Source organism: Protopterus annectens, chromosome 10.part0 (genome assembly GCF_019279795.1).
Source record: "Protopterus annectens isolate FY-2018-M chromosome 10.part0, PAN1.0, whole genome shotgun sequence".
NCBI classification, from domain to species: domain Eukaryota; kingdom Metazoa; phylum Chordata; order Ceratodontiformes; family Protopteridae; genus Protopterus; species Protopterus annectens.
This window is the reverse complement of record NC_056744.1, coordinates 1,838,366,877-1,838,391,144: the sequence shown is the minus strand read 5'-3', so window position 1 is coordinate 1,838,391,144 and position 24,268 is coordinate 1,838,366,877. Positions and strand designations below refer to the sequence as shown.

Here is a 24,268-nt window from a genome sequence, read left to right as displayed (position 1 = left end):
GCCTCTGCCCTCTGATTTGGTGGCAGGTTTGGCATGCCTTTTCTTTTTGGCAATGAGTGGAAATGGAAGCTGCATCCTTTGTCTATTATTTGCAGTGTCCATGTGTCCCCTGTAATGCTGTGCCAATTTTCTGAGAATAAAGAAAGCTTTCCGCCCAAAGGTGCTTCTAATTGAGCCCTGGTCGGTAGAATCAAAATAAAGTCATTGAGTCTGTCCTGGTGTAGAGTCTGTCCTGGTGTAGCAGTTGTAGTTCCTGCACTACCTCTCTGGTTGGGAGGCTGCCACTGACAGCCTCTGTAGGAGCCTCTAGCTTGCCCTCTACCTCTGGCACGTCTATTCCTGCCTCTGAGATCTGTCCGAGTCCGGAAAGGACCAATTTTTAGTAGGCCAATTTCTGCTGAATCTTGATGGTTGGACTTGCAGAAAGTCTTTAACTGTTTGCACAGATTTTGCCTTTTCTTCAAATTTCTTTAAAACCTCTTGAGCCGTGGAACCAAATAATTTTTGCTTTTCCATAGGAGCATCTAAAAGCTTAACTTTAACATGGTCTGGCAGATATTGTTCCTTCAGCCAGGCATGCCTACGTATAACTGCACCTGTCATAGCTGATCTACATGAAGCTTCCAATGCATCATAACCACACTGCAAGAAATGGTTACTAACCTGCTGGGAGTTATGCACCAGATCCTGAAGGGATTTACGATCAAGGGGTTCAGAAGAGGACAGTTTCTTATGCAATTCATCTAGTAAATACTCTTGATACTGTATCATATGGAATTGACAGTTTAATGCCCTCATGGAATGAGTTGCAGAAGTATACACTTTCTCACCTCATCTCTCTAATGCTCTGGACTCCCTTTCAGAAGGTAGAGGATTTTTAGCAGTGGCAGCTGCAACCCCTTTAGGGCCCTGGGAAATAGTTTCTGGATCAGCAGAGTGGGCCTTGTACAGGTGAAAATGTGAGTCCGGGACCCTGTAGTACCTATCAGGTTTGGCAGGAGCCGGAGGGAGAGAGTCAGGGGCAGTACAAGCATCTGAATAGACATCATCAATTACATTCAAAACAGGAGGTATAGCCAAGGGCCTGTGCTGAGGTAAATGCAAAAAGGTCCTTAATCTTTTTCTGGAATCAGAGAATTCCTGACCCTGCCATTGAAAATGTTCTCTCATGGTGTGCAATGTTTCTCCAAAAGAAAACTCTTCAGGAGGGGAGGCCGAGGGGATAGATTCTTCAGCATCAGAATCCTCGTAGGCCGAATAAGCCTCCTCCTGGTGGTCTGACAGAGCAGAGCCATCCGTGGACTCATCTGAGGACTGTGGATCAGAGGGCTCAACCCTGGGCCTTTTGTCAGGAAGTGGTTGAGAGCCCCTGTCCGGATGAGGTTGGGAGCCTCTAATTAATGAAATCAGATCCTCTGCTAGGGTAAGAATCTGAGAGCTAGAAGAAGGTCTCAGAGAGGAAACTTTGGGAGGCAAAGCCTTAGAAAGTTTAGCAGCCTTAGCCCTAGATAAAGCCTTAATGGACATGGAAGCAGGGGGTCTGGCTGCACCACGTGCAGGAGTAGACTTATCTAAAGTAATGGTGTCGGAAGGTTCCTGGACACCAGTTTCAGTAGGTAATTCAATGACCAACTCTGCCGGGGCCTCCAGGGCAGAGGTAGTCGGTTGTGTGGTTTCGGTAGTTGGAAGTACCAAGGACTCTGTTTCAGCCGTGACAGAGACACTCACGGTAGGCCTGAACGAGGTTTCAGCCGAAACCGCGGCCCGCGTGTGTCGGTCCTTGTCCTTCCGTTTTTTGACTAAATGCGAAGTCAGAGTCTCCGACGGCATTTTATAAGCAAAACTAGCCCCAAAAAACTCCTCTGCAAACTCCGACCGGCATCTAAGACTTTGTCGGTTGAAGGAAGCACAGGCTGAACAGGCAGAGACGTCATGGTCTGGGCCTAGGCAGGGGAGGCAGTAAGAGCGGAAATCCTTATGAGGTATTTGTTTCCCACAGGTTAAACAATTATTAACTTTATCTGACATCGGCTGAGGCAAGAAAGAGTCCCCAACGGGGTACTTAGCTTTTTCGAAGTCTTCGGTAGCTGAATCACAGGAGCTGACCGACCGGCACTTGCGAACTGCTTCTGCTTCTGGTACCACGCGGCAAAAAAGACTGAGGAAGATGGCGTCGGCTGATGCTTTTATACCCCAGACGCTCTGACGTCGGGGAAAGTGCGACATCAGCCGAGGCCAGACCCAGACTATGGAATCCGGCCGACCGAAGGGCTGCCTGAGGCAGGACAACCCATATGTGATGACTGCAGATGCATCCTTGAAGGACATCTGAAGAAACAGAAGCCTGATCAGAGGTGTCATAATAAACTTCCTGCCTTGGCCTTTTATCTGGAGGGGGATGAGAACCCCTAATCATAGTAAGTAAATCCTCCGCCATCTTAAGTAACTGTTTCTGTGACTTGGGAGCCGGATCAGAAGAGGCCCGTGTTGCAGTCTTTGATTTGGAAGGAATCTTTGCCTTTGTCTATCAGAAGCTGAGTAGGCCCGAAAACCCCTTCGGAAGCCGGTACCTGCACAGCGGCTCCGGACCCATCCGAAGGAGCATTGTCCGAAGGTCCTGCAATTGAAATATTCAAAGGCCTAGATGGCTCCTCGTGGGAGTCCGTTTCGGCCATCGGTTCAGAAATGGCAGACGACAGGGGCTGCAAAAGCGCCTCACTGATGACAGCCGAACCTGAAGCTGGCTCTGCTTGTGCGATATAGTCAGATTTGGACCTCGGAGGCCTGTCTTTGTCCTTGCGTCGTTTGTGAACCCTGGTAGCTGGAACCGTATCAGACGACATTTTGTAATTAAAACGCCTACCGAAGTAATGAAATGCAAAATCGTACCTTCGTTTAATTGTACGTTGATTGAATCTAGCACAAAACCGACAACTAGCTACGTCGTGGTCAGGGCCTAAGCAAGGAATACAGTAAGAATGAAAATCCTTATGAGGTATTTGCTTCCCCACATGAAATGCAATTAACTTTTTCTGACATCGGACTGGAGCAAGAAAAAAAAAAAAAAAAAAAGTTTCCCCAACGGGGTACTTAGCTTAGAGTAGGAGAAGAAAGTCTTCGGACTGAAGTTTGTTCAGAAAAGATGGTCAGGAGTCCAGCCGACCGGCACTTGCGAACTGCTATCACCGCACGGCAAGAAAGACTGGAGAACATGGCGTCGGCTGTCAGCTTTGTACTCCTGGCGCTCTGACATCAGGGAGCATGGTTGAACAGCCGACGCCGGACCCAGACTTTGGGATTCTGGCTGACCGAGGACTGCCTGCCGGCAGGGGAGAACCCTACAGTCATGATTGCAACAGTGAAACACGAACATCCTCCTGGAGCTTCTGTGCATTTTTATGCGATAGTAAGCATCCCGGAGGTCTAACGAGCACATCCAGTCGCTCTCTTGCAGGTATGACATGGACTGTAGCGTGACCATCTGGAACTTTTCCTTGGCAACTGACAGGTTCAGGGTAGAGAGGTCCAGGATGGACCTTAAGTTCCCAGTCTTCTTTGGCATAAAAAAAAAAAAAAACAAAAAACACGAACAACCTCGATTAGAAGCCAGATCCGGACTGATCTGGGGGGATGGTTTTGATGGCTCTTTTTTCCTAGCAGCTTGGAAATTTCCTGTGCTGCTGCCTCCCTTTGCGTGGGTGGAACATCCGGGAGGTGTTTGGGTAATATGGGGGAACCCATGAAGGGGACAGAATATTCTCTGGATATGATTTGAAGCACCCAGCAGTCCGTTGTTATGGACTCCCACACCACTGGGTGCAAGGACAATCGTCCCCCGACTGCCTCCAGAGTAGAGCAGCTAGGCAACCCCTCAGGGTTGCTGCCCTGGTCCGTTTGAGAAAGGTTCTCGAGACCCAAAGTTTCACGGATCCCCTTGGCCTCTGGGCCGGCGTCCATTCTGTACCCTTTTGCCTCTAGGGGAAGAAGAGCCCCGAGTGTCCCAGGAATACTGAGACTTCCGGAACCACATCTTTTGCCCTCTCTGGTTCCAGGAAAAGGACCTTTGATGGTTAGAGAAGCGGATCCTGACAGCAGTGCCTTCCCGTCCTTCTCACTCTGGACTAGTCTCTCCTCGACGGTCTTACCGAAGTGTTGAGCCGTCATAAGGGGTATTGGCAAAGGATGCGTTAAAGGGTTCGGTGAATTGGCACAACCTGAGCTAGGCATTACGCCTCATGGATACGCTGGACCCAGCCGCCCTAGCCACTCCTTCCATAGGCTGGGAGAGGAGTCGCATGGACGTATTTGATACTGCTTTCAAAGTGGCCATTTTCAGAGATCAAAGCCTTGCCCTCCTGCGACAGACATGGGTGGAGACTCCTCCAGCTCCTTCATCAGGTCGCATTGGAGTCTCGTGATATGGGCCAAGTAGTTCAACTCCCTTATTGAAAAGGTAGCGGAGGCATACACCTGCTTACCTAGGCGGTCCATCATCCGTGACTGTCAGTTGGGTGGACTGAGGAACTTTCCTGAGATAGTTCCCTCTTTGTGGCTGCTGTTACCACCATGGCCATCCACTGGGGAGCCCTTGCTCACTGCCCACTGATTTGGGGGTAGACTTGGCCAACCGTTTGGGGTTGGTAAGGAGTGGAAGTGGAATCTCTATCCTTGGGAAACTACATTTAAAACCCATTTGTCCTGGGTAACTAATTCCCAATTTTTTGCCTGCAGGGCAATCTTGCCCCCTAAAGGAACAGTCAGTTGAGCAGGGCTTGGAAAGTTTAAAGTTAAGTCATCGAGACAGTTTACCATAGGGAGAGTCTTACTACTTCCTGCTTTGGAAGTGGGAGCCCCCCCACTGCTTAGTCCTGGGAGTCCCTTGGGACTGCAGCCTGGGTGTTCTGCTGGTTCTGGGTTCTGCTGGTTCTGGGTTTAGACTGAAGGCCTGGAAGAGGCAGAAAAGGACCAATACTTAGAGGGCCAATGCCTACTAAATCCGGGAGGCTGTTCTTGCAGAAAATCTTTAACAGTTCAAGTGCCTCCTCTTGCACTGCACATCTCCCGTGGGACTCTCTGGGGAGCACTCGCAAGCCATCTATTCCTCTTGGTGAACCATCTGGGGCTCTTCGGGCACAGGCTGTCCCTCTGGTAAGACAATGGGGACCACAGACAGAGCCGAGGGGGTCTGGGCAGAGTCCAAGGGGGAGGTCAGGGGTCTCGATCTGACAGAGGACCTGTTCTACCACATCGAACGCCAAGAACGGACCTCCTGGGAAGCTAAGGAAGACCATCTCCCCGGATCAGATGCGAGAATCGGAGCCTGACGCAAAGTGGACGGAGTTAGAGGGTGGGAACCTGGCCCGACAATGTCCAAGCCGATGGAAAAGGTTCCACTCCCTCGGACCTGACTCCCAGGCTCCAGCTCAGAGAGCAGCTCAGATAGCAGCTCAGATCCAAACTGGTCAGATCAGAGAGGCTCCAGGCAGCTGTCGACAGAGAACGCAAGGACCGTTGTGGTTATCCCCCTGATCAGAACACGTCCAAGCCAAAGGTCGGATCAGGGAAGGAGAAATGGGCTGAAAAGGGAAGCGAGCTCCGCCCTCCTGAAGGAGGGGAGCTGGCAAGACCCCCATGTGGATCTGTGTACGGAAAAAGCACCTCATCATCTTATCCAGATCCATGTCCGATAAAGAATGGGTTGACTGAGACGAGGCCATGAACTCCAAACTGGCTGATCGAGGAACCAAGGCCCGGGAGACTGAATGTGCCTCATCCGACTCCGGGGAGAAGACCAGAGCAGAGCGAGTCACGGATCAATGTAGATTTGCTTTTGGACGAGAGGTCCGGGGACCTCTTCCTCTTTTCCTTCGTCCTCTACTCTCCTTCCCGCTCTCTACCTCTCGTCTGCTCAGCTACCACAGGCTTAGATACAGGAGTTTTGAGTCCCAGCCTGGGAGGGTGGGGAGGCCAGAGAAAGAAGTGGGAGAGGCAGTCACAGCAGCCGTTGTGACTGAAGCTGAGGAAGGAGGTTCAGTGGCAAGCAGAAGACCTTTGAGGGCCAACTTGGCCTTTCTATTCTTCAAAGTTTGGGGGTTGAACCCAGCACAAATGGAGCACTCAACATTAAGATGGGCCACACACACAGTGTGGCCATCCGCTGGGAAGAGCTTATGGCCACTCTGTGCAGCGCTTAAAGATAGGCTTTTCAGCCACACTAAAAATCAAGAAGCCTTTCAAAAAGAAAAAAAGTACAGACAGAAAACTTACTTTCTTTAGGCTAATAACACACACACCTAGTCACCACACTACACTGACTAAAGGGAGGAGGGACACCACAGACAAACTACTCTAAACTAACTACTACTACAAACCTACACTCGACGCCAAAGCGATGGGAGGGGAGAAAGGGAACCTTTATTAACCTGAAAATGCTAAAAGTAACTGAAAAATATAAAAACTTGCAACCAGAATCACCCTGCTAGCTGGAGCTCTAGAGACACTATGTTTTACAAATCACGGCAAATGAGATCTGGGGATGGAAGGCAGTGGAGGTGTATTACGGGTAAGGGTAGGAGTCTGGAGCTGGGAGCTGATGCTAGTAATTTTTGCCGGCTCGGATCAGATACAGATCCGTATACCCACAGGTTGAAAACAAAACCAAATTAAGAAAACTACTTCAGAGTAGGGAAACTAAAAGGGCATGGAGTCAATCCCCACCCAAATATATAAATAAAAGTACCTTCCATAGGTTTCAAAATAAGTGCAAACCTATTGCAAATGCAACTGTACAAAAATAAATTTAACTCAGTAAAGCAGACAGAATCCCATAGGATCTACTGATCTCATATTCTGATTTGTGGAAAAAAATATCATGGACATTTACAATTTGTGCATCTGTATAAATGCCCGGCCTCTGAAAAAATAACTCTAGTTAGAAAAGCATCTTAAAGAGCCCAACCTCACTGCCCCCAAAACCTAGGTTACCACCACATCTCTACTTTACCCACTACAGACAAGATACTAGAATAAAACTCATTCTCAGTACATCAGTGCAGTCTTTACCTCAATGAGGGGAGGTTTCTGGACAAAGTACTACTACAACTGCTATTTTGACAGCGATGAAGTACTACTTAGTATGATGTACTATTTAGCATGGACAAAAGTAACCTCACAGGTATTAATTACCTAATTAAAGGTTATGGCCATGTTGACCAGTCACTTTTAATAAACTGTATTACACAGGAAGCAGTCACTAAGCCACTGCCTAATTACACCCTAGTGACACCTCCAAGTGTTCCGGCAGTTGCATCCTACTAACACCTCTAGGCATCAAATATTGCTTGCTCATATTTGAATCAATTCCAAAACCCTACCTACAAAAGTAATAAAATATTCCATCTTAAAGCTTACATAATAGTAGACATAACTCGGATATCAGACTTCTGTCTAGTGCAAGTAAAGCAATATTAAGTGTTCATATAATATTTACATAGTTACGTCATGTTTTTTCTAAATATTTCTACTAAAAACAGCACAGACAGAACTGCTTAGCCTCATTTGAAAGCTCTCAGCTGGATGAACAAAATGTTGCTGACACAGACAGTAATGAGTGGTTGAGATATTGCAAGCAGTTTTCAAAATATTATAAACAGAGTGCTTACTGTAATTTATATCATCCAGTTTAAGACTTGGAAAAGAATACTATCACTATAAAACACAGTTTGTGCTGAAGAATTTGGCGTTTACATTTCTTTAGTAACCCAACACAGTTCTAGAGATATGAACAGTTATTTGAAACGTGACAAAATTTCATTTTGTCAAAAAGTTTAGACTCTGCCCACTTGAAGTGACAGTGCAAACTTCCGCAGCTTCACTGGAGGGAAGGAGTTAAGGAATTCCTCGCCAGACTAGTCAGGTAAATTTGGCTTGGCCATCTCCTCCATTCCAAACATTAAAGGGTTTGGAAGGATCTATCGTTATCGCACTACCATTCCTCTTTATTAACCAAAACTTTGAGCTATCCCACTTAATCATGCAACATACCAATGACAGCAGTATACAGATCATACCACTTTCCTTCCGCAACACAGCAGCGACTCCCAAACAGCATCCACTTCCCAATGAGTAACTACTTCTGAATGCCTTAAACAAATGTTATGCATTTAGGAACCAAGAAGCGAGTCCCAAATGCTTTCATTTTGGTCAAGTCGTGAAAATTACAAACCCTCTTCTTTCTAATATAAAGGTTTATGGTTGTATAAAACCCTGAAATTTCAACTCCACGGTGAAAGAAAGTACAGTTGTGTAAAAACATACCATAAACCATAGAAGTGTGATCACTATTGCAGTATTAATACATATGGAAAGTATCCTTGGCAGGATACCAAACATCCAGTCATTCCTCTCAACCTGCAGATACTGAAAATGGTTACATACCCCTTTAAAAAGCAGGGACAGAGCCAAAAATCTTGACATTAATTATTATAAAATCTGAACAGGAAATGCCATAGAAATCTTCCCACTTTCAGTAGGAATGTGGAATAAACCACCAAGACACAGTGGAAAATGAGCAGAGTGTAAAACTCTGTAGACTTCAATAAACTGTATTGCAAGTTTTCACACACAAGGTCATGTCTGCTTCTGAGAGAGACAGAGAGAGAGAGAGACAGAGAGAGAGAGAGACAGAGAGAGAGAGAGAGAGACAGAGAGAGAGAGAGAGAGACAGAGAGAGAGAGAGAGAGAGAGAGAGAGAGAGAGAGAGAGAGAGAGAGAGAGAGAGAGAGAGAGAGAGAGAGAGCCAGAGAGAGAGAGAGAGCCAGAGAGAGAGAGAGAGCCAGAGAGAGAGAGAGAGCCAGAGAGAGAGAGAGAGCCAGAGAGAGAGAGACAGAGAGAGAGACAGAGACAGAGACAGAGACAGAGACAGAGACAGAGACAGAGACAGAGACAGAGACAGAGACAGAGACAGAGACAGAGACAGAGACAGAGACAGAGACAGAGACAGAGACAGAGACAGAGACAGAGACAGAGACAGAGACAGAGACAGAGACAGAGACAGAGACAGAGAGATGCAAGATGTGCGGCTTTTTGTGGGCACCACTACTGCATGGATCATGTAGCGTGGCCTTCTCTGGGCACCACTACTGCGTGGATTATGCAGTGTGGCTTTGTGTACTAAACGGCTTCAAAAATAACATGGGAGGAGAGGGAATATAGAAAATGTATAAAGGGTAAATAAAGCCTGAAAACAACATACAAAATAGGTACATCATATACAGCAGAAGATCAGACCTGAAAATAAGCATGCACCCTCCACAATAGGGACAGTTGACAGGCATGCATACGGCCAGCATGCCAAAGCCTGGGCACCCTAATGTACTGCAACATGACCAACCTATGTCCCAAATACGAGACTGCAGATATAAAGGGTATGAAAATCCTCCAAACTTTCCTGCTCTGGACCTGAAAAGGTAGAGTTCGAGTGAGATTTTTCTGTTAACTAAGGGAAGGGGCCAGCCAGAAAAATGGAAAGGAATAAGTTACATTAACAAAAAACAAAATAATGGGGAAGGAGGGAGAGGGCTCACAAAGCAACAGTGATCAAGTCTGGACATCTACAGATATTAAAAGTACTATGTCCTTCACTGATCACTGTTGCAGCATTTGATACATATGGAAAAATCCCAAAGCATTTTAAAAACTCTAGGAGAAGGAAGAAATGTAGAGGAACTGAAATCTAGCAAACCCAGTCCAGGATCTGGAGAAAGCATCAATTTCTATAGTACTTCGTAGAAGTGTGAAAGGAGGTCCCAATCAGCTTTCTCAAAATGGAGCAAGGTCCTTATCCTTGAGAAAGTCATCACACAACGCTACTGCGGTGCGGTCGTCATTACCTGGCCTGGTGGGGATTCCCCAGGGAAGGGGTAGCAAGAGGAAACAACTGAGGAAATGCTTTACGTTGAAGAAGGCCCACCCAGCTTCCTGTCTTTAAAGGTAAGAAAACAGTACGTCAGTTTTTCTCAGTTTTTGTCCAGATAAAACCTCATCTCCATATAGACAAAGACAATAACACTGGCAAAACAGGAAAAAAGGTTTAGAGACAGCATTTTGAAAAAAGGGTGAGGTCTAAGATCCCGAATGGGCCTTCAAGCGTCCTTTATCAAAATCAAGGAAGCCTTTGATAAAAAAAAAAGGCCTGCTGGTGTATGGAACTGGTTCTACGTTCCCAGATGGAACAACTCTTTCAGAATGGGGAAAAGTATATGTTCTTGATTTGGGGGCACTTCTAGAACACCCAAATGGGTTGAAGGATAAAGCCAAGTTAGTTTGTAACCACTCTCTCCAAGATTAAGAGATCATTTATCTGAAGACAGCCTGTTTGACAGAGGAAGGAGGAAGTGGGGTGTAGGCTGAAGGCAGGCTAAGGTGGGAGGGAGGAGATGGTCACAAACAGGTAGATTTGCCTGGGAGAGTGGGAGTCATCCAATGTTTTGGACTGGACATCTTCAGATAAAGATTAAGGCCTCAACCAAATGTACCTGCTTAAGACAGGCCCTGCAACTGCAGCATCATAACTGCATTTGCTAAGAGTGCCCAACTTCCTAGGTACCAGAACTGAGCAAAGACATGGAAGTTTTATCAGATTCAGGCATGTCAGAAGTTTGGACATCTTGTGACTATTATTGGAGGCATGAATATAGTTCTGATAGTTAGTGGCACAGAAAAAGAAGTGCAGCTGAAGTGTATACTTTGTACACCTATCCGCAGCCTGTCCATCACTGGGTAAGGCATTAGTAGATGGATGTAACATAGTGGGTTTGTCAGAGCCCACAGAAGTCACCACAGGGTCAGAGGAGGGATTTTTAAAAGAATTTGCATGCGTCTGAAACCTTATAAAAGTAGTCAGGTTTTTAGTGGGTAGAGGGAGAGTTTCTGTTTTTTTACAGAACCAGAGTGTAAAAGTATCCTGGAAAGCTGCTCAAAATGGCAGACAGAAGATGTGGGTATTACCACATAAAAGTTGTAATACCTTTTCTGCATTTCTAGAAACCCATTTACCTTCCCACTGAAGTAATGCATAATCTTGAGTACAGTGCTTCCAAAGAACAGTTCCAATAAAGGGGTGTCTGTGGGCACAGTATCTTCAAACTCAGATCCAACCAGTAGATGCATCAGAGACACACAAGCTAAAGAATCCACCCCAAATTCAGAATCTTCCTCATCAGGGGAGGAAGATGTAGAGAAAACCTAACAAAGCTATAAGGACATATCTGCCTTAAAAAGCTCCTGGGAGAATGCTACCCTCCGAGGGTCCCCAACAACAGGAACAGAAGACTGTTAGGAGCACGAGTTTGGATGCATCAGTGAAGATTTGACCTCACTGATATACCATATTCAGATTACCTAGCACTTTCCTTGCAATACAAAATTTAAGGAATGCCCACTTGTCCCTCAAATATGAGCTGCGTTTCCCCCTTCTTAGCCAAACTGGCAGTCTGATCAGTCTGGTAGGACATGCTGCACCATACCGACTCCAATGGGGTCATGAAGGCAGGAGCAGACCACACCAGGTAGTTTGAGGGCTCACTAAGCACCACAGCAGAGGTGACCTGGTTTGACTGAAGGATAGAAATTCCGGGCTTCAACAAGCTTTTTTCGGCTACTGAGGGACATCCAACTGGAATGATTCAAAGGTCACCCTACCCTGCACAAGCTCCATGTGTGTGTGTGTGTGTGTGTGTGTGTGTGTGTGTGTGTGTGTGTGTGTGTGTATACATACAAACAAATATCAAAAGTGCCAAAGTACTGCAAGCAGACAATCCAAAAGGAAAAACCACTTTAATGACAAAACACAGCAGAGCTTTCGGACATAATCCTTCTTCAGTAGTATTGAAGAAAGATATATATACATACATACGAAGATGGGCGACTCCTTAAGATATGGGGCACAAAAGGCCGACAAATCGAGTACTTTAGTATAACAATGATATTTAGTGGGACTATGTCCAAGGAATACATTTTGCATAGTGACACTTACCCTGCTAGTTGACATGAAAACTAAACTGTTTTTGTCAAATATATATGATATGCACATATATTACATAATATATATTTTGGCAACAAGCTTTCCTAGCTTCATGTCTGAAAGAGAGAGACAAAACTGTTCAGACTTTGGAAATTTTCCACTCTGTGTAGGCAAAAATGTAACTGCCTATAAACATCTAGTAAATATAGCATGTATTCACCTTTGTTAGAAAACCTGGTGAAGAATACAGGTAAATTAATATATTTATATTAGCCTCCTACACCACAGAAAAAAAAAAAAAAAAAAAAAAAAAAAAAAAGAGAGAAGCATTAGTTCGTAAAGGGACTGTGAGAAATATTAAGTAAGGTGGTTTTAAAAATAATGCTTGAAACTCCGAAATTCTTCTGGAAGTACTGGCTACTAGAAAAATTGCTTTCCAAGAAAAGTATTTGAGGTCACATTTAGCTGTAGGTTCAAAGGGGAATTGAGTAAGTTGCTGCAGTACCAGGTCAAGATCCCATGGGAGAGTAGGGTGTCCCTGAATGGGGGTCTGAGAAGAGTACCTCACAAGAAGGTTTTGCATAGCCTATGGGAGGCAACAGAAACACCTATCAAACCATATGTGAAAATTTGACACTGCTGCTAAATGAACCTTAACCGTGGAGGAGCTCATTCCTTCTTTTAAAATTTAAAGCTAAAAATTCAAGGCATTACACAAAGGGCCTGAAAAAGGATCAACATTGTTTTGGTGGCCTAGTAAGCAAATCTTCTCCATTTATTGGGAGTAAAGGTTTACGTGCAGAAGGTTTATTTGAAGATAAGAATATCTGACAGAATGGAGAGGACAGCATGGGTTGACAGGTTATTAATGGAACTGAAGAAGCCAGACAGTCAGCCTGATGTTCAATAGGTCTGGATGAATCATGCCCATCAGGTGAGATAGGAGGTCTGGAGTCAGATCCAGAGTCCACGATGGGTGGAGTGAGCAAGGCCAAAGAAAGGGGAACCAAATCGGTTGAGGGCAAAAAAGTGCAATGAGGATAACTTTGCTCTTCAACATGGCAGCTTTCTGCAGTAATTTGGGAATTAGTGGGATCAGTGGATAGGCATAAAGTAGACCTGGGGCCAACTGTGAAGTAGAGCATCTCTCGGTGACCGCCTGTGGGAGGATCAGGGCAAAGTAGCGGCTGCACTTGTTCAGGGGAGAAGCAAAGAGATTGCAGCAAGACTGGCCCCCACTGGCAAAAAAAACATCTCTGCCATACTCTTGTTGAGAGGCCACTCGTGAGGCAGAAGAATGCAGCTGCTTACTTTGTCTGCTGTCACACTGGACTTCCCCGGAATGCGAGTTGCTATGAGAAAGCAGTCAGATGAGATAATCTGTTGCCACCACACACAGAGCTTCTCAACATAGTAAGATTTTGTTCCTCCTTGTTTGTTGATGTACCAGACTACCGACATGTCCGTTTGAACTGAAATTGTCCCTGAGAGGGGTGCTTCTTGAAAGGCCTGCAACGCTAAAAGCACTCCTCTCATCTCTAGGACGGTGATATACAAATTGGCCTCTATGGGGGACCAAGTGACTTGGACCATCTTCCCCAGGTAATGCTCCCCCCACCCTAACTGGGACACATCCGTGGTTACTATGGCCTTGGGCTGAGGGGGGAACGAATGGTCGGCCTAGTAGAATCTGATCTGACTGAATTTACCAACAGAGATCCCTCTCGCAAATTTGAGTGACATGTATTAGGGTTGACATGGGCTGATAAAGTATTGACCATTGCACAGTCCGTACCTATTCTACAATCCTCTTGTAAAACCTGGCTAACGGTACTAAAGTCACTGTTGCTGCCATTGATCCTAGAGGACAAAGAAACAAATGGGCAAAATTTTGGTACTGCAGATAATCTTCCTGATCCATGTCCTTAAGGTCTGAACTCGCTGGAGACAGTGATGCTAATCACTGATTTTGTGTTGAACAATGCCAAAATAAACTCCAACCTTCAGGATGCGTACTAACGAGCACATCCAATTGCCCTTTGTCAGAAATGGCAGAATGGACTGAACAGTGAACATCCAAAACTTGGCGCATCAAATTGATTTGTTCAACTGTGAACCTGAGACGTACCTCCCTGGACTACATGAAGAGAAACATGGAAGAGCTCTCTGATCATGTAGCCCAGGCTGGTATGACCCTGACCCTGAGAAGCATCCTGCCCTCACCAAGAATGATACCTCAGTATAAAGAAAAAATGATCAATTTCAACAATTGGCTAAGCTTCTGGTGTCATTCAAAGGGGATCTAGTGTCTGTCAACCTGGGACGACATGCTCGGCAAACCACGTTGCTTTGCAAGAGACTGCTTGCACCCGTTACCCCTAGGCTTTCGAATACTGGCCAAGGCTCTTGCTGCCCCCCATAGTGCTTTTAGGCAAGGCTAAAAAAAGTCAAACCCACCTCCGTAAACAGCACAATTAACAAAAAAAAAAAACGAGTGTTATGCTACGCCAGGAGTTTAAATCTCAAAATGCACGCGCTCGAAGCATTCCTCAGTATGGAGAACTTGGACATCTGTGCAGTAACTGAAACCTGGTTCAAGGCTCCAGAGAGCACCCCAACACTATCGGGCTACAACTCATACCACACGTTTTGGCCACAGAACACGGACCAAAATACAAAAGGAGGGGGTGTATCCATATTCATCAGGGATACCAACACCTCCAGGTTAGTGGCACAGCATACCACCTCCGAGATCAACCATGTGCAACTAACATCGGGCAAATCTGCAATGCAAATTGTGGCCTGCTACAGATCACCCTCCATGACCCAGGACCACCACTCCACCTTTCTGGAGACACTGGAAAACATGAAGGTCCTACCGAACACCCCGATATTGGGCGATTTCAATTACCCTACCATTCACTGGGAAAACTACTCTAGTACAAAATTCCCAGGCCCAGCGCTTCCTGGAATTCATCAACTCAAACGCCCTGGATCAGCTGGTGAACCCCCCTACCAGAGGTGAAAACATATTGGACCTGGTCATCACCAACATGGGTGACAAGTGTTCCACACTGGAGGTCAACCAGTCACTGGTTAGATCAGACCATAAACTAATCACTCTGGATGTCCACACCACCCCTAACTAAGGAAACAACAGTAAAAAACTTTTCTAAAGCAAACTTCACCTTACTTAAGACAGAGGTGGCAAGTTTCACAGCCGCCACGCTAAAGGATAATGCTGCCCAAGATGCAGAAACCTTTACAAATGCACTCTGAGCACCTGCAAGGATGCATGGGTCGTGCCATCCCTAGGAAAACCAAGATTCACTCCTCTAAGAGAAGGAAACCAGTTTGGTGGACCCCTGCAATAAACATGCTATACAATAGGAGGAGGAAACTAGTTCAGGAAAAAAAAAAAAAAAAAGCAAATCCCAAGAAGGAAAGACATCCTTGAGCAGGATCAATAAGAAACTAAGGTCCCTCATGAAATCATCCAAGGCTAACTTTGAAAGAAAAATAGCCAAGGATTCAAGAGAGAACCACAAAGCCTTCTTTAGCTATGTTAAGAATCTAAGTGGCAACTCGCAGATATGCACTGAACTAGTGCAAAATAGCACAGAATATACTGAACCTACTGATCTTGCCAACATCCTGGCAGATAGATTCAGTGCAAACCCCACCCCCCCCACCTCCAAAAGAGCCCACAACAATACTGGAAAAGTGTAGTGTCCCAAAGCTCAGACGCACAGGTGAAAACAGCCCTTTCAAAAGCCAAAAATACAGCGCCAATGGGACCAGATGGTGTCCCAGGCAGCGTCTTGCACGAACTACAGAACAAACTAACCCCCAACCTAAACACGCTGTTCAACCTCAACCTCTCCACAGGCTACGTGCCCATGGAATGGTGCACAGCAATGGTTATTCCTCTCCGCAAAGGAGGGTCCACAACTGACCCTGGTAACTATCGCCCCATAAGCCTAACTAGCCTGGTCTGCAAGGCTATGGAGCGCATCATCATGGAACTTGTTAAAGACATTGGGAACACCTCATTAAAAAGCCCATCACACACCTGTACAGTATGACATTCTGGGCTGCTAGAAGAGACTAAAAGTACAGAACAGGGCGTCTACAGGAAATAAAACAAGCAAATCACATCATGCAAGCACAGGGAACATCAGCTACACAATCCAAAAGGGGGCAGGTAGGCCATAGACAGTCACTGTCGCAATGTGTGAACATTTATTTGAATTTGTTGACCGGGAGAGTCCACTGGGTCAGAGCAACCCATTTTCAGTGGAGGCCCGGGGATAAAAGCTCCACAAGTAGTTACATTCATGGTAAAAGGTTACATTGTTGAAAATTACAGTAGTAAAGGATATACAGTAAGCAAAAGGCACTCTTACATAACATTCCTTACAGAATGAACATAAAGTTACATATTTGATCGGAAAATATAATGTGAAAATCAATTTTCAGACATTTGGGCAGCTTTGGAAAGATAGGACATACAAGATAAGATTATTGTCAAGATAAAGATGGAAATATTTAAACATTCCTAGTAAAGAATAGTATGTGGGTTATTTATTGAATTAGAAAGGTCTTTTAAGCATTGTGAGGTGTTCATGCATACAGAGTGCAATTTATTAGACATACCATATAGAATACCCCCGAGAAAGGGGAAGAACTTCAGTACCAGAGGAAATCTGATGTTCTATTGTAGGAATAGTGTACTGATCCTACATAATTATAAAGAGGGGTCAAGGGTCTAAGAGTAGGGGGGTGTTAAGGTTAGGTAGGAGAAAGGTGTTTGGGTAGGAGCATACGAAGGGCATTCCCATTTAGAAGACAGATGAGAGTGCAGGGCAGATTTAAAGTTGTTATGGCTTGGTATAGTGCGTAGTGGAGGGGGAAGAGAGTTCCATAGTTTGGCTATGGTGTATGATAGTAGTAACTGGCCAGGGGGATGTGAGGGTTTGTGCACTTATAGGAGGTTTCGGCTCTCGGATCTGAGGGAGTGGCTGGGTGTGTAGGGTATAAGGGATGTGACAAAAGAAGGGCATTCTGCAGGTTAATGGAGAACAGTTTTGAAATTGGAGTGTTTGGTAGGAGTAAAAATCATTAGTTTTGTTTGTGTTTAGGACTATGTGATTGGATTGCATCCAGGATTCAGTTTTGGAGAAGGCTGATTGAGTATTTAGTAGCAGTTCAGAAGGGCAGGAGGATGAGCAGATGATGGTAGAGTCATCTGCGTACTGGATAACTGAGGCTTTGGGGATGGAGTGGTGGAAGTTGTTGATGAATATATGTTAGAGAAGTGGGCCCAGTACAGATCCTTAGGGAACTCCTGTGGGAGTGGGTAAGAAAGGAGAGGTTGATGCTTTCCATTGGACAGCTTGTTGGTGGTGGGATAGGTAGCTGCAGAACCAGGCTAAGGTAGAGGAAGACAGATTTTAAGTATGCGAGCTGGGACAGGAGTAAGGAGTGGGAGATGGCACCAAATGCTTTAGAGAGGTCTAGAAACGGTGATGATACATATTTGCCATTGTCGCATGCTAGGTTGAGGGTTTCAAGAAAGGATAGGAGGGTGGTCATGGTGCTGTGGCCGGGCCGAAAATCGTGTTGAGTACAGGAGAGGAGTTTCTGTAGGGTTAGGTATGGCATAAGTTGTGAGTGGATAGTTGAGTATTTTAGAAAAAGGAGAGAGCATTGCTATGGGTCTGAAATTGGTTACGTCTATGTTTTTAACACCTTTGTGGAGAGAGATGATTAAAGTGTGCCGCGAGATTCTTGTATGGATCTATTTATAAGAATAGATATGGGATAGGCTATGGCTTCAGCAGATAGTTTGTAGAAGGTTGGTGGTAGGTTGTCTGGTGTGTTGCGATCTTCGATAAGTCTACGATGCGGTAATATGCATGGAGAAGCACAGCAGTTCGCTTACACCAGTAAAGAACACAGCAGCAAATGGGAAAAAGAAGTTATGTACTCACCATAACGTTCCATCCGAGTAGATACTTCATTTGTCTGCAACCTGTGGGTAGTCTGATCCGACCTCTGATCCGAACCGGCAGCTTTCCAAGCTCCAAGATCCGAGCTCCTAGCTCCTCCCCCCTACCCATAATCCCTTACTACCAACCACATTACCTCAGATCGGTTATTTTGCCCTATAGGCTAAAGACGGAGAAAAAATCTCCAAAGGAACAATACCTTACCGAGGTTTGGGAGATGGCAGGGGGGGTCGGTTGCAGACAAATGAAGTATCTACTCAGATGCAACGTTATGGTGAGTACATAACTTCTTTATCTGAAGTAGTTACTTCATTTGATCTGCAACCTGTGGGACAGAGTCCCCAGCTTACCTAAAGACCCTGGGTGGTCCCTACGGAAGGATATTCCGAAGCACCGTGGAGCCAAAGGAAGCCCTACTTCTGGAGATCATGTCCAGTTTGTAATGAGAAATGAACATATGGGAAGAGGACCAGGTAGCTGCTGAACAAATATAGTCTACTGGAACTCTAGACCAAAAAGCCGTCGAGGTAGCCACAGATCTAGTAGAATGCGCAAGCATGCCAACCGGAGCTGGCTTCCCAGATGAAGTGTATCCCTGTCTAATACACTGAGAGATCCAATTTGCCACTGTCACCTTAGAAATTGGTTTGCCCATGGCTGACTTAGCAAATGAAACAAACAACTGGTCTGACTTGCGAAAATCTTTAGTCCTATGCAAGTAAAAACGTAGTTGTCTGTGTACATCTAATTTGTGCAATGTGTATCCACCTTTGTTTTGGAAATTTGGGAAGAAAACAGGAAGGTTAATTGGCTGAATAATGTTAGCCTCTGTGGCTACCTTAGGCAGAAAGGAAGGATTAGTCCTGAGGGCCACTCTATCTTTGTGAAAAATAAGGTATGGATGCTTAATGCACAAAGCGTGCAATTCTGAGACTCGTTTGGCTGAAGTAATAGCGACCAAAAAGGCCGTTTTCCAAGATAAGAATTTTAATGGCACTGAGGCTGCCAGCTTGAAAGGTGGTCTTGTTAATGCTTGTAAGACCAAGGTAAGATCCCATGGAGGCACTGCCGGCTTAATAGGGGGCTTTAAGAGAAGCACGCCTTTTAAGAAGGTCTCGCATATTTTTGCTGACGCCAAAGAATCTACGCCATCCCCCACGTGATAATGAGAGATGGCTGCTAGCTGGACCTTAACAGTGGACGCACTAGCTCCTTGTCTAAAAAGAAGGGACAGGAAGTCCAGGATAGTGGGAATAGGAACTGTAAAGGGATCCAATTCCTTATCCTTTGCCCAGATGGAAAAGGATTTCCATTTACTGTTGTAGAGCTTTCTGGTGGATGGCTTATGAGCTGCCACCAGAATGGCCTTAACAGGGGACGAGATACCGGGAGTCCTAGCCATTAACGGAACTGGATCAACCAGGCCGTGAGCCTGAGGTTGACCAGGTTCGGAGTGTGGCATCTCGTCGGATGCGAGATTAGGTCTGGTCTGGGGTCCAGAATCCATGGGGGAGCCACACTGTGAGACTGCAGAAAAGGGAACCAGATTTGTCGAGGCCAGAATGGGGCTATGAGAATCACTCTGCTCCCCAACTGACAGGCTTTCTGGATGAATTTCATCACCAGAGGAAGAGGAGGATACGCATAAAGGAGACCGGGCGGCCAAGCATGAACCAGAGCTTCTCTGGGGGGAACTATCGCGAAGTAATCACTGCATTTTGTGTTTAGGGGAGAAGCGAAAAGGTCGCAGCGAGGTTGACCCCACTTGAGGAATATCTGCTTCGCAACAGATGGATTCAGAGACCACTCGTAAGGGCTGAGGAATACCAGACTTAACTTGTCCGCTAATATGTTGGACCGTCCCGGAATGTGCGTTGCTATCGGAAAGCGGTTGGTGGAAATAGCCCATTCCCATACTCTCATGGCTTCTCGACACAGGGGGTAAGATCTGGTCCCCCCCTGTTTGTTTATATACCAGACAACAGACATGTTGTCCGTCTGGATTGCAATAGTCCCCAGGGGAAGAAGGTGATGAAGAGCTTGCAACGCCAAAAGCACTGCCCTCATCTCTAGGACGTTGATATGCAATGCAGTCTCTAGAGGAGTCCATGTGCCTTGGACGGACTTGCCCTAGTAATGCCCGCCCCACCCGAGGCAAGAAGCGTCCATGGTCAACGTGGCTTTGACTGGGGGAATCACAAAAGGTCTCTTTTCTTTGAGCTCCTGAGCCTGTAACCACCAAAGAAGGGAGTCCCTGCATGCCCTGCTCAGGGATGGACCGATAGTGACCATTGGACCTTGAGAGTCCACTGTAACACTCGCATTCGCAGACGGGCATGAAGAGAAAGGCCGATCGCTGCTGACAGACCCTAGCGCCCTCAGGACTAATTCTGCTGGAGGAGCGGGGCTCCGAAGAATGTCTAAGACTTGGAGACAAATTGTTCAGCCTGACCGATGTAAGAACCACTTTGGAGATCTGAGTATCCAACCTGGCCCCTATGAATTCTAGGGCTTGAGTGGGGCACAGGCAGGATTTCTTTAGATTCACTGAAATGCCCAAACGACGGGCCAGAGAGAGGGCGTAATCTCTCGCCACAACCAGTAGATGCCTGTTGGGGGCAGTGAGGAGCCAGTAGTCTAGGTAAGGGAACACCTGAATGCCCTGGAGTCTCAGGTGGGCTGCAACCACTGCCATGACTTTGGTAAACACTCTGGGGGCCGAGGTTAGGCCAAATGGAAGAACCCTGAACTGATGATGACTGGCTCCTAGCCGGAAGCGGAGGAACCTCCTGGACAGTCTGTCCATTAGTATATGGTAGTACACATCTTTGAGGTGTAACGAGCACATCCAGTCGTTCTCCCGCAGAAGGGGGAGAATAGATTGGAGGGTGACCATCCAGAACTTTTCCTTGGGTATGAACAGGTTCAGGGACGAGAGGTCTAGGATGGGTCTGAGGTCCCCCGTTTTCTTTGGCACCAAGAAGAACCTGGAGTAATAACCCAACCCGGACTGATCTGGGGGGACGGGCTGGATGGCTCTTTCTTAGCAATTCTGAAATTTCCAGAGCTGCGGACTCCCTCTGATGGGGTGGAACATCGGGGAGACGTTTGGGTTTGGGGGGGGGGGTGAATGGTATAGTGTAACCTCTGGATATGAGCCGGAGCACCCATCGATCCTTTGTAATGGACTCCCAGTTTGACAGGTGCTCCGATAATCACCCCCCCAACTGCCTCCAATAATCACCCCCCCCCCCAACTGCCTCCAGAGAGGGACAGTCGGGCAAGCCCTCAGGGCTGTTGCGCGGGTCTGTCCGAGAAAGGTTCTCTAGACCAGAAGTTACGCGGCCCCCCTCTGCCTCTGGGCCAGCGTCCACCTCGTCCTCCTCTGCCTCTAGAGGACGAGTTGTCCGCAGCAGGACGGGATTGCTGAGATTTACGGAACCACAGCTTCTTTTGCCCCCTCTGATTCCTGGAGAAGGATCTTTGGGGGCTAGAGAAGCGGACTCGACGGCCGACAGCGTTTTCCCATCCTTTTCGCTTTGGACCAGTGTGTCGAACTGTTGAGCCAAATAAGGCCGAACCGTCATAAGGGGCGTTCGCGAAGGACGCCTTAAAGGGTTCCGTAAAGTCGCAAAGGCAGAGCCAGAAGTGACGTCGCAAGACCACTCCAGCTCCACTAGCTCTAGCGGCTCTTTCCGTGGCATGGGAAAGAAGCCGCATAGATGTGTTTTGATCTAGACTTTAGAGTGGCCATTCGAGTCTCAAAAACCTTTTTGTCTGGGACAGACATGGACTCTGGAGGGGCTGCAGCGTATTCTTTAATTAAGTCACGCTGTAGCCTAATGGTGTGTGCCATGTAGTTCAGTGACCTTATGGCAAAGGTCGCTGAAGGAAACATCTGCTTCCCAATACGGCCCAATGCCCGGGACTCCTTGTCCGGCAGATGGACTGAAGAACTTTCCTGGGCAAGTTCTTTCCTAGTGGCCGCCGCCACCAACATAGCATCAACCGGCGCGCCTTTGGACCAAGAAGGTCCATCAGAGGGAGGGTTGAGGACCTTGTCTGGGCGTCCAGGGATAGGCTGCACGGTGTCGGGCTCTTTCCAAGCCCTGGTGTTAATTAAATCCACCAAGGGGTCGGCTGGGGGGGGGGGGGGACACCCAGGAGGCACATGGGCCTGCCTCAAAGGCCTCCAGAAATACAAACTCGTCCAGGGAGGGCTTTTGGGCAGACCCCCCCCCTCTTATACGCAACATTTCCATGATGTCTCCGAAGGAGACATCTTCAGGGGGTGACCTTTGGGAGCTCTCCGTATCATCCAAATCCGTATCCGTGGTAATGGACTCGGGAGAGTCCAGGTGCCTCCTTTTGCACTGATGCTTCCGAGGCACCTCTTCGGCGGGACTGTCCAAAGAGGGCTCGTCCGCAGGGTGGTGTTCCTCCATAGGAACCAACTGGAGGCTTTGGGCAGGCTGTCCAGATGGACGGATGATCGAAGACAGACCCTGACACAGTGGGGGCACGGGTGGATCCGAAGGCCCGGTCGGGGACCTGGATGAACTCGACAGTACCCTCTCCACTACCTCAAAAGCAGAGGGAGATTCACTGTCCCCAGCCTGAGAAAGTAACTACCTCAAAAGCAGAGGGAGATTCACTGTCCCCAGCCTGAGAAAGTAACCTCCCCGGCTCCGAGGATAGGATCGGGGTCGGAGCCGAAGCAATCGGACCAGAGGTAGTGGTGTGCTCCGACCCAATCGGTGCCGAAGACACAACCACCCCCTCGGATCCGATGCTCAACCCTCAGCCCCGAGAGCTCGGATCCGACAAGCTGGAAGGTATAGTCGGCGAAGACCATCGCTATCAGCGCCGACGTATCCCCGGGTCCGAAAGGGCCTGGATCCGACAACTCAGAGACCTGAAAATGGGTTGGAGAAGGAGCGATCGGGGCAAAAATGGGTGCTGCACTCCCACCCAAGGGGGGGGGGGGAGGAGGCAAGAGCATCCCCATCTGCATCTGGGTCTGTAGAAATCTTAGCATCATCCGATCCATGTCTGCTTCGGAGATGCTCCTTGTAGACCGCGAAGAGGCAGTCGAGGCGGGCCGGGAGGGCCGCCTTGAAGACCTCGAGGGAGACCTATCCTCCTCCTCTGGCTCCAGAGAAAAAGAAGGTTAACGGAGCCGAGAGGACGAGGATCCTGAGACCCTCACTGGGGACTTCAAAATTTTTTCAGGCGGAGCCGAGGGATGAGACTCGGCCCACCTTTTTGATCTGTGACCCTTTCTGTCTTTGTGCTTCTTCTTCTCCCTGTGGGAAGAAGCACTAGACTCCACAGAGCTTGTACCCGATAAGGGAGGTTGAGTCCCGGGTACAGCTAAGGGAGTAGCCGGCGCCGAAGCTACAGGAGTAGCTTGAACCCGGCTAGGAGAGGAAGAAGCAGATTCCTGGGGGAGTTTTCCCGCCAGGATCAGCTTGTTCTTCCTGTCCCTGAGTGCCCGGGGGATGAAGGCCACACATATCTGGCAGGGCTCAGATAGATGTGCTGCCCCCAGGCACAAAATGCACCGAGTGTGGCCATCAGCTGGGGAAAGCTTGTGGCCACACTCAGTACATTTTGAAAATATGGCCTTAGACCCTTCAGCCATAGAGTTCTCTCACACACCCAAACACTAGGGGGGGAGGGGGAGAGATAAAAGTTAAACTAAGGGAAAATTATTTTTTTTTTTTAAAAGGGTTTTTAAAGGGTTGATTTTTAAAAAACACACACACACACAAGTTTAACCAAGAAAAGTCTATAAATATAACAATCTCACCAGGCCAGGAGCTCTTCACTATGAAGCAACTGTCTTTAGCCGCAGCAAAAAACGATCTGAGGTAATGTGGTTGGTAGTAAGGGATTATGGGTAGGGGGGAGGAGCTAGGAGCTCGGATCTTGGAGCTTGGAAACTGCCGGTTCAGATCCGAGGTCGGATCAGACTACCCACAGGTTGCAGATCAAATGAAGTAACTACTTCAGATCATGGGTTACAAAACCAATGTGACAACCAGCGCAACCTATGTATACTGCCGGTACCTCTATGTCACTACTGAAAGTGTGGTTCCACAAGAAGCAGGGATACCACCCAGCAGTGTACAACCACCTCCCCCAGTACAGCACACTGGACAAGAATACACGGACTCAGTTGGATGTAGTGTGCCTCACGTAGCCACTTGCCGACTACATGGAGCTGTATGGT

At 47.2% G+C, this 24,268-nt stretch overlaps 1 protein-coding gene across 2 annotated transcripts in view; it reads right to left on the bottom strand.

Moving 5' to 3' along the window:
- PATL2 (PAT1 homolog 2) overlaps positions 1 to 24,268 on the bottom strand; it is an 837,187-nt gene that overhangs the window by 756,150 nt on the left and 56,769 nt on the right. The gene's annotated exons all lie outside the window — the stretch shown is intronic.